Below are 8,227 nucleotides of genomic sequence, written 5' to 3'. Positions count from 1 at the left end.
ACAAGGACCCAGGAGGCCTCAGTGGGAGAGTTGTAGGGAGGGGGACCTAACAGCTCCTTGGACTGGGCCAACTGGAAGCCAGTCCTGCTTTTCTCTCCCTCCCTGGTCACCACTTCCCTTTAAGCTGTCCCTGGACTTCCCACCCCACCCCCAGCTGCAGAGTTTGAGGTGGCGGTTGCCTGGACAACCTCGGTTCTCTGTGGTGTAAAGGAGCGGGCTGCCAGGCAAGTGAAACGTGGCTGCCTGCACTGAGGAGCCTGGGAGGGGGCCACGCTGCGTCCCTATCGGGGTCAGCTGTGGACCGGCTGAGGGGGCCACGTGGAGGCACTGGGATGGACACAGACTCCAGACCTGCCATTCACAGTCGAGTGGCCAAGCTGCCTCCATTTCCTCTTTCCGAAGGGACTGACGTGTCTGTAGGTGGCATGCACATTGTCATGATGCTGAAGAGATGAGCTGAGTGCTTGGTCTGGGGTCCAGCACACCCGCCTGGAAGCACCTCCGGGGAGCAGGGGACAGCTGCCACAGCAGTGGCCTGGAATTCATATCCTGAGTCTGCAGAGGGCTCTCCAGGGGGCAGACTCTGTCTTCTCCATCTTCTTGGGCAGCACACGGCCACACGCAGACGTGGTCTGGCTCGGAGCAGCCACCTCCACTTCACGTAGCTCTGGTTAGCTGTCCCTTTCTCTAGGTAGCCTCCCTGACAGCCAGGGCGAACCTGTCCCACCTTCCGTCTGCTCGCTTAGCTGACAGGCCTGCACCTCGCACGGAATCGGATGATGCCAGCATCTCCCGGCTTGCTCCAGGCACCTGCAGTGCTGAGCCCTCCTTTGTCCGCTGGAAATGGGCTGAAGGCTGCATCACGCACACATTCATTCCAGAGTTAGGAGCTGGGAATCAAGGATGGGCTGGGCTATCCCAGGAACCTGGGGGGACACCAGTCTGCTACCAGCACGGCCAAGTCTGCAGGGTGGATGTCAGGCTGCTGCGACCCTACCTAGGACCAGGGAGCCCAGGGACTCTCACCCGCTCCCCCTGGGATGAGAGGTACTTGGGGAAGCCAGGACAAAGAGTCCACCTGCTAGGTCTGGAAACACTTAAGTTCACACCCTGGGACCCCACTCCTGTGTGTCCTGAGGCAACAGGCTTAACCTCTCTGGGCTACAGTTATAAAAATGAGGATAATGACACCTACCCCATGCAGCAGTGGTAAGAAAAAACTCCCTTTCCTGATTGGCGGGAAGAGAATGACAACAGGAAGGCTGATGATTGATATCCTCACAGTTCCCTCGTGGGCCTGCCAGGTGTGAGCACTGCCTGTGATTTGGAGGATTCCATGTGGTTTCAGATGCATCTGGGTCAAAGGAAGTTTTTCAATATTTTGCCACCTTCTTAGAGTAAGTTCAGGCCTCGGGGCTCGATAGAGGAGGGCACTCACTGGGAAAGCCACGGGAGCCTCATACCCATCATCTCGGGGTATGTTACATCCTGACGGGGGGTGGAGTCTCCCCATGGGGGGGTGATCACTCGGCTCACGGAGTTCAGTCGGCCCAGCAAGAGCCAGGCACGAACCCACGTCTCTGACAGCAGCGCTGGTGTTGCCCCTAAGACCGGTGTTTTATGGAACAGTCACTGCGTCCCCTGCTTTAGAATGATCTGGGCTGCTGGTTAAAAAGCCCATCCCTGCGCCCAACCCCAGATGTGATGCACCAGCACATCCAGGGAAGACGACGAGGAATTTGCATTCTTTTTTGTTGAGTCTCGCTCTGTCACCCAGGCTGCAGTGCAGTGGCGTGATCTCAGCTCACTGCAACCTCTGCCTCCTGGGTTCAAACGATTCTCCTGCTTTAGCCTCCCGAGTAGCTGAGACTAGTCACCCTCCACTATGGGGGCTTCACCATGATGGTCAGGCTGGTCTCGAACATCTGACCTCAAGTGTTCCACCCATCATGGCCTCTCAAAGTGCTGGGATTATAGCCATGAGCCACTGCACCCGGCCGGAATTGCATTCTTAACCAGCACCCTGGGGGTTTCTTAAGTTTGAGAGCTGCTGTGTGCATCTTAAAACAGTTCACCCTTGAACAACATGGGTCTGAACTGCACAGATCCACTTACAAGTGGATGTTTTCAACCAAATCAATCAAATGCTGACTGAAAATATAGTATTTGCGGGAGGGCCGTCTCTCGCCTAGGCAGGTTCCGCAGGGCCGAAGGGTGGGACTTCGGTGCAGACGTGGGCTTTGGTGGACGCTGGGGTCCTGAAGCCAGTCCCCCAGTATACCGAGGGATGGTTTTACTCCCACAAGGAGAGCTGGGGGAGCGGAAGGGCAGGAGAAATGAAGGGGAAGAAAGAACAGCCGGAGGAGCTCGGGTTCTACCTGCCTGGAGCAGTGAGACCCTTCCCACTGCAAAACGAGCTTCCTTAGGCGGAGCCCTGCGCTCATGCTCAGAAACTTCTCCACTACCATGTTGGCTGTGCATGAACAGCCATGAGTAAGGTGTGTTAGAAATGACACAACCTCACTAAGCCGCTGTAAGGATGGAGTGACTAGGCCGGGCGCGGTGGCTCACGTGGTCAGGAGATCGAGACCATCCTGGCCAACAAGGCGAAACCCCATCTGTACTAAAATACAAAAAATTAGCCAGGCGTAGTGGTCTGCCTGGAGTCCCAGCTACTCAGAAGGCGGAGACTGCAGTGATCCAAGATCGTGCCATTGCACTCCAGCCTGCTGACAGAAGGAGACTGTCTTAAAAAAAAAAAAAAAAGGTCAGAGTGACAGTACAGAACACAGAACGAACACTCCCCACACATTTCCTACACTGCTGTTTGTACACACCTTAGCACTGAAGGTCTGGGTGGCCTTAAACGTGCCACGTTGGCAAAATGGAGTAGGTCTCAGCCTGGACGGCATGTTAGAATCACCTGAGGAAGTTAATTTAGGCCTCGAGACACCCAGGTCACATCTCAGGTCACATCAGAACCTTCGGGGTGGAGCCCAGCAGCAGGACATTTGGTAATTCCAGTGGGCAGCCGAGGTTGCAGACCACCCGCCCCTCCCACTCCCGAGGGCTGGATGGTTCCCAGGCTTAAGCTCAGAGACCAGCTTTAGTTCCACAGCTGAGGCTCCTCCCTCCAGGTCTACAACCTGCCCCTGACCCAGAGCTTCCCGGGAACTGGAGCCAGCCCTCCGTCTGCGGCAAGCCTGCCCTCTGCACACCCAGGGCCCCACACCTGAAGCATGACATCTGTCTCAAGGCTTTGAGGGCCCACTGAGGCTGCTGACAGCAGCAGCGCCCAGCGGGGGTACAGTACGAGCAGGACTGGGCCTGGGCTTGGGGAGCACCCAGGGGCCTTCAAGAGCAAGGAAAGGGTGGTGGGCAAACTCTGCTCGGGCTAGGCCAGCCTCAGCTCCCCCAAATCCCACAGCAGGGCTCAGATTCTGATGCCAACCTCCAGCTGACTTCCTCCAAGACTCCTAGGTCACACTGCCCCAGCCCCTCTCCCCCCACATCCTCTCTTCCTCATACTCCACCCCCCCGCCCCTCCTGACAGTATCGCTCTGCAGTAACATATAGGGGATGTTTATTGTTTAATATGATTGTCATTCACGTTTCCTAAACATTTATGGTGGGAAATAATGGAGATTTACTATAAAAACATTTTTAAAATGTATAATCTCGGGAGAGGCTCCAAGATGGCCAAATAGGAACAGCTCTGGAGTGCAGTTCCCCATGAAAACAACGCAGAGGGTGACTGATCACTGCATTTTCAAACGAGTTATTACTGCCCACAGACCGGGAGATTCCAGGGCTGCAAAGCCCAATGCGTTTCCAGCATGGCTGTTGCAGCTGGTGCAGCGGGTCTCCACACCAAAACTCACACAAATCTGGGTGGCTGTTTCAACAGTTGCCTAGAACACCTGGCAGACAGAGCTTCCCATTCAACCGAGAAAAGGGGGGCTGAAACCCGGTGCCAGGTGATCTGGCTTGGCAGGTCGCACCCCCACAAAGACCAGCAATCTGAAACGCTCTGGACTGAGAGTTTCGCAGCAATTGCAGCTGGACCCAGGACGGTCCAGCTCTGTGGGGGGAAGGGCATTGGCCATTACCGAGGCAGTCCACCATTACCAAGGCCCTTCTAACTATACCTCCGTGAACAAACGAAACAGCAAGGGAGTTCACACAGCAGCTGGGCAGAGCCCACTGCAGTCTGCAACGCGTCTGCTGGCAGACTGTGACTAGGCCACCTCCTTGCTGGGCAGGGCATCCCTGAAAAAAGGCAGCAGCACATCAGGAACTTATAAATAAAGCCTCAACTTCCCAGGACAGAGCACCTGGGAAAAAAAGGTGGTTTTGAGTTCCACTGCAGCAAACTTAAATGCACCCGCCCAGCAGCTCTGAATGGAACAATGGAGCTCACAGGACAGCACTTGAGCTCTGATAAGGGACATACTGTCACCTCAAGCAGCTCCCTGACTCCTGTATATCCAAAGAGGTACCTCATAAAGGAGAGCTCAGACTGACATCTGGCGGGTATCCTTCTGGGACAAAGCTAGCTGAAGAAGAAACTGGCAGCAACCCTTACTGCCCTGCAGCTGCTGCAGGTGACCCCCAGGCAAGCAGGGCCTGGAGTGGACTCCAGCAGTCCTACAGCAGAGGCGCCTGTCAGAAGGAAAACTAAAGAACAGAAATAAATAACTTTAATGTCAACAAACAGGACGTCCATTCAGAGACCACATCCGAAAGTCACCAACAACAAAGACCACAGGTAAATAATTAACAAAAAGGGGAAGAAGCCAGCGCCAAAAGGATGAAAGCCAGAACGCCTCTCCTCCTCCAAGGGATCACAACTCCTCACCAGCACGGGAACAGGGCTGGATGGAGAATGAGTGTGATGAATTCACAGAAACAGGCTTCCGAAGGTGGGTAACAACAAATTTCTGTGAGCTAAAAGATCATGTTCTAACCCAATGCAAAGACACTAAGAACCTTGAAAAAAGGTTTGACGAAATGCTAACAACGAGAATAAACAGCTTAGAGAAGAATATAAATGACTTGATGGAGCTGAAAAACAACATATTCCACTTTATGGATCCATCACTGTTGGGAACTTAGGTGTTTTCAAATTTTCCCTCTTCTGAATAACATACAAGGTTGTTTTTTATAACATTCTTTCTTCCCTAAAGTCATATGTATTTATAACATTCTTTCTTCCCTATTTTAAAGTAGTATGTATTTATTTTTAAAATGTAGAAACTACAGATTAATAGACTTTCTAGATGCATATGGGTGCCAAGCTGACAAGGGGTGGGCCTGTCATGGTTAATGTGTCAGTTTGGCTGGGCTAAGCAAGGCGCATTATTCCTGGGTGTGTCTGGAGGGCGTTTCCAGAAGAGATGAGCATTTGACTCAGTAGACTGAGTAAAGACCCGCCCTTATCAGTGTGGGGTGGCACCACCCAATCCATTGCGGGCTTGAATAGAACAAAAAGGGGAAGAAGGCTCCCTCTCTCTTCCTCCCTCTCTCTGAAGTGGTACATCATCCCCTCCAGAAGTGCCAGCGGCCCCCACCCCAGTGCTTGGGGCTTTGCACTCATGCTGGAACTTACCCATTGGCTGGCCTGGTGCTCAGCTCTTCAGGTTTGGACTGAAGTTACTCCACCAGCTTTCTGGGCTTCTGCTGATGGCAGACTGTGGGACTGAGTCTCCAGAATCACCCGAGCAAACCCTGCATAATCAGTCTCTTAATTCTTTATGTAAGTGGCTGGGTATGGTGGCTCACACCTGTAATTTCATCACTTTGGGAGGCCAAGGGGGGGCGGGTCACCTGAGTTCAGGAGTTCAAGACCAACCTGGCCAACATGCTGAAACCCCATCTCTACTAAAAATACAAAAATTAGCCAGGCATGGTGGTGGACACTTGTAATCCCAGCTACTGGAGAGGCTGAGGCAGGAGGATCACTCGAACTCGGGAGGCAGAGAGAGGTTGCAGTGAGCTGAGATCACACCACTGCATTCCAGCCTGGGCAACAGAATGAGACTCCGTCTCAAAAAATATATAATAATAAATAATAAAAGATACAAGAATTAGCTGGGCGTGGTGATGGGCGCCTGTAGTCCCAGCTATTGGGGAGGCTGAAGCACAAGACTCGCTTGACCTGGGAGGCAGAGGTTGCAGTGAGCCAAGATCACGTCATTTGCACTCCAGCCTGGGTGACAGAGACTCTGTCTCAAAAAAAAAAAAAAAAAAAGAAAAAAAGTATATAATTGATGCAGCTTTTTGGAAAACATTCCAGCAGTTTCTTCAAATGGTGAAATGTCGAGTGCTGCTATCTGCCTCAACGTGGGGGAATGCTGGAAACGTTATGCTAAGTCAGACGCCACTCACAAAGGACTGTGTCATTTACTCCTGTTACACAAAATGCCAAATAGGCAAGTAGAGACAGGAGGTAGATTAGTGGCTGCCTAGAACGGGGGAGCCGGTGGGAGGGATGGTGAGTGACTACTCATAGCTGTGAGGTTTCTTGTGGGGGTAAGAAAAATATTCTAAAATTGACTGTGGTCATGATTGTACCACTGTAAATATACTAAAAACCACTGATTGTACCCTCCGCCCCCCCCCTTTTTTTTTTTTTTGAGATGGAGTCACTGTCGCCCAGGCTGGAGTGCAGTGGTTCGATCTCAGCTCACTGCAACCTCCACCTCCCAGGTTCAAGTGATTCTCCTGCCTCAGCCTCCTGAATAGCTGGGATTACAGGCACACCACCATGCATGGCTAATTTTGTATTTTTAGTAGAGATGGGTTTTGTCATGTTGGTCAGGCTGGTCTCGAACACCTGACCTCAGGCCACCTGCCCACCTCGGCTTCCCAAAGTGCTGGGATTGCAGGTGTGAGCCACTGCGCCTGCCAATTGTGGGTGGATTGTATGGTATGTGAGTTATGTCTCAATAAAACTGTTATTCATATTAACAAAGGGACATGAGGAAGCCTTCATATCACTGTGATTGTGATGAATGTTTCATGGGTATAGACAGATGTCAAAGTCTACAAAACTATATAATTTAAGTATGTGTAGTTTCTTTGCACATCAATTAGATTTCAGTAACACTGTTTCTAAAAGTTGTCTACAGTGAACACCTAGAAATAAGCACAGTTCACACTGTGGTCCATCCTCCCAGTCTCTCTGCTATAAACACACACTGTTTTACATAATGGGGTCATCCTGCCTTTCTCCACTTTATATCATGAGCATCTTTCCAAGTCACTGACTCTGTGATGGATGGTCACATAGCGTTTTCTGTGCAATAATGTCGTTAGCTTCTTCCATGCAGGGTTATTTAAAATGAGACAATTGAACTGTTTCAGGCTACGGGGTCACCCCCTTCCTGTCCCTGCCTTAGACTGCCAACCCCATTGCTGCACCTGGCGTGGCTGCCTCTGGAAAGAGCCTCGGATTTGGAGCCTCTGCCAGGACAGGGAGCCTGTCGGAACCAGCCCAGGGCCAGCCAGCTCATTCCTGGAATTCCTGCCTCTCCTCACTGCCCTGGGTTGGCACCAGGTGCTGAGCAGGACTCAGGCCAACTGTGGGCATGGGCTCGAGGCCACTGCTTCCTCTTCCACATCAACGCATCAGCCATACCTCATCCTGAAAGGCAGAGCGGAAATCCAGCTAAATCCCACGCCCAGCTCTGGGCTGGGTTCTGAAGGGAAGACCCAGCCACTGATCGGCACTTTCGATTCTTATGTCCTCCCAAAACAAATGTGAACAACCGTGTACCTTTCGCAGGGTTTGATGTCTCTCTCTCAAACGGTATCACAGGTGTAACTGTTACAAAGTATATAATTTGGGACATTATTTTCATGCTTCAAATATATTTAGGGCTGAAGGTTTAAGTTGTTCAATGTATAGAAAATGCCCACCATGTAACCTCATTAGCAAAGCCAGTACTTCTTGACAAATTTATTGGCCAGTTCAGAGTTCAATTTCCACTAAAAAAGTTTGATTTTGTTTATAAAATTTAAATTAAAATGTTAGTTGACAACTAAAAACATTAATTAGTGACAAATAAATAATCTCACTTCTGAATTATGACTTAATAAGGAGGGAGGTAAGATGAATGACTAGATGGATGGGTGGAGAGATGGATGGATGGATGGACAGGTGGATGGGTGGAGAGATGGATGGATGGATGGATGGATGGATGGATGGACAGGTGGATGGGTGGAG

This window comes from Cebus imitator, unplaced genomic scaffold, assembly GCF_001604975.1.
Source record: "Cebus imitator isolate Cc_AM_T3 unplaced genomic scaffold, Cebus_imitator-1.0 Scaffold416, whole genome shotgun sequence".
NCBI classification, from domain to species: domain Eukaryota; kingdom Metazoa; phylum Chordata; class Mammalia; order Primates; family Cebidae; genus Cebus; species Cebus imitator.
The sequence above is the reverse complement of the archived record's forward strand: the minus strand, read 5'-3'. Positions refer to the sequence as shown.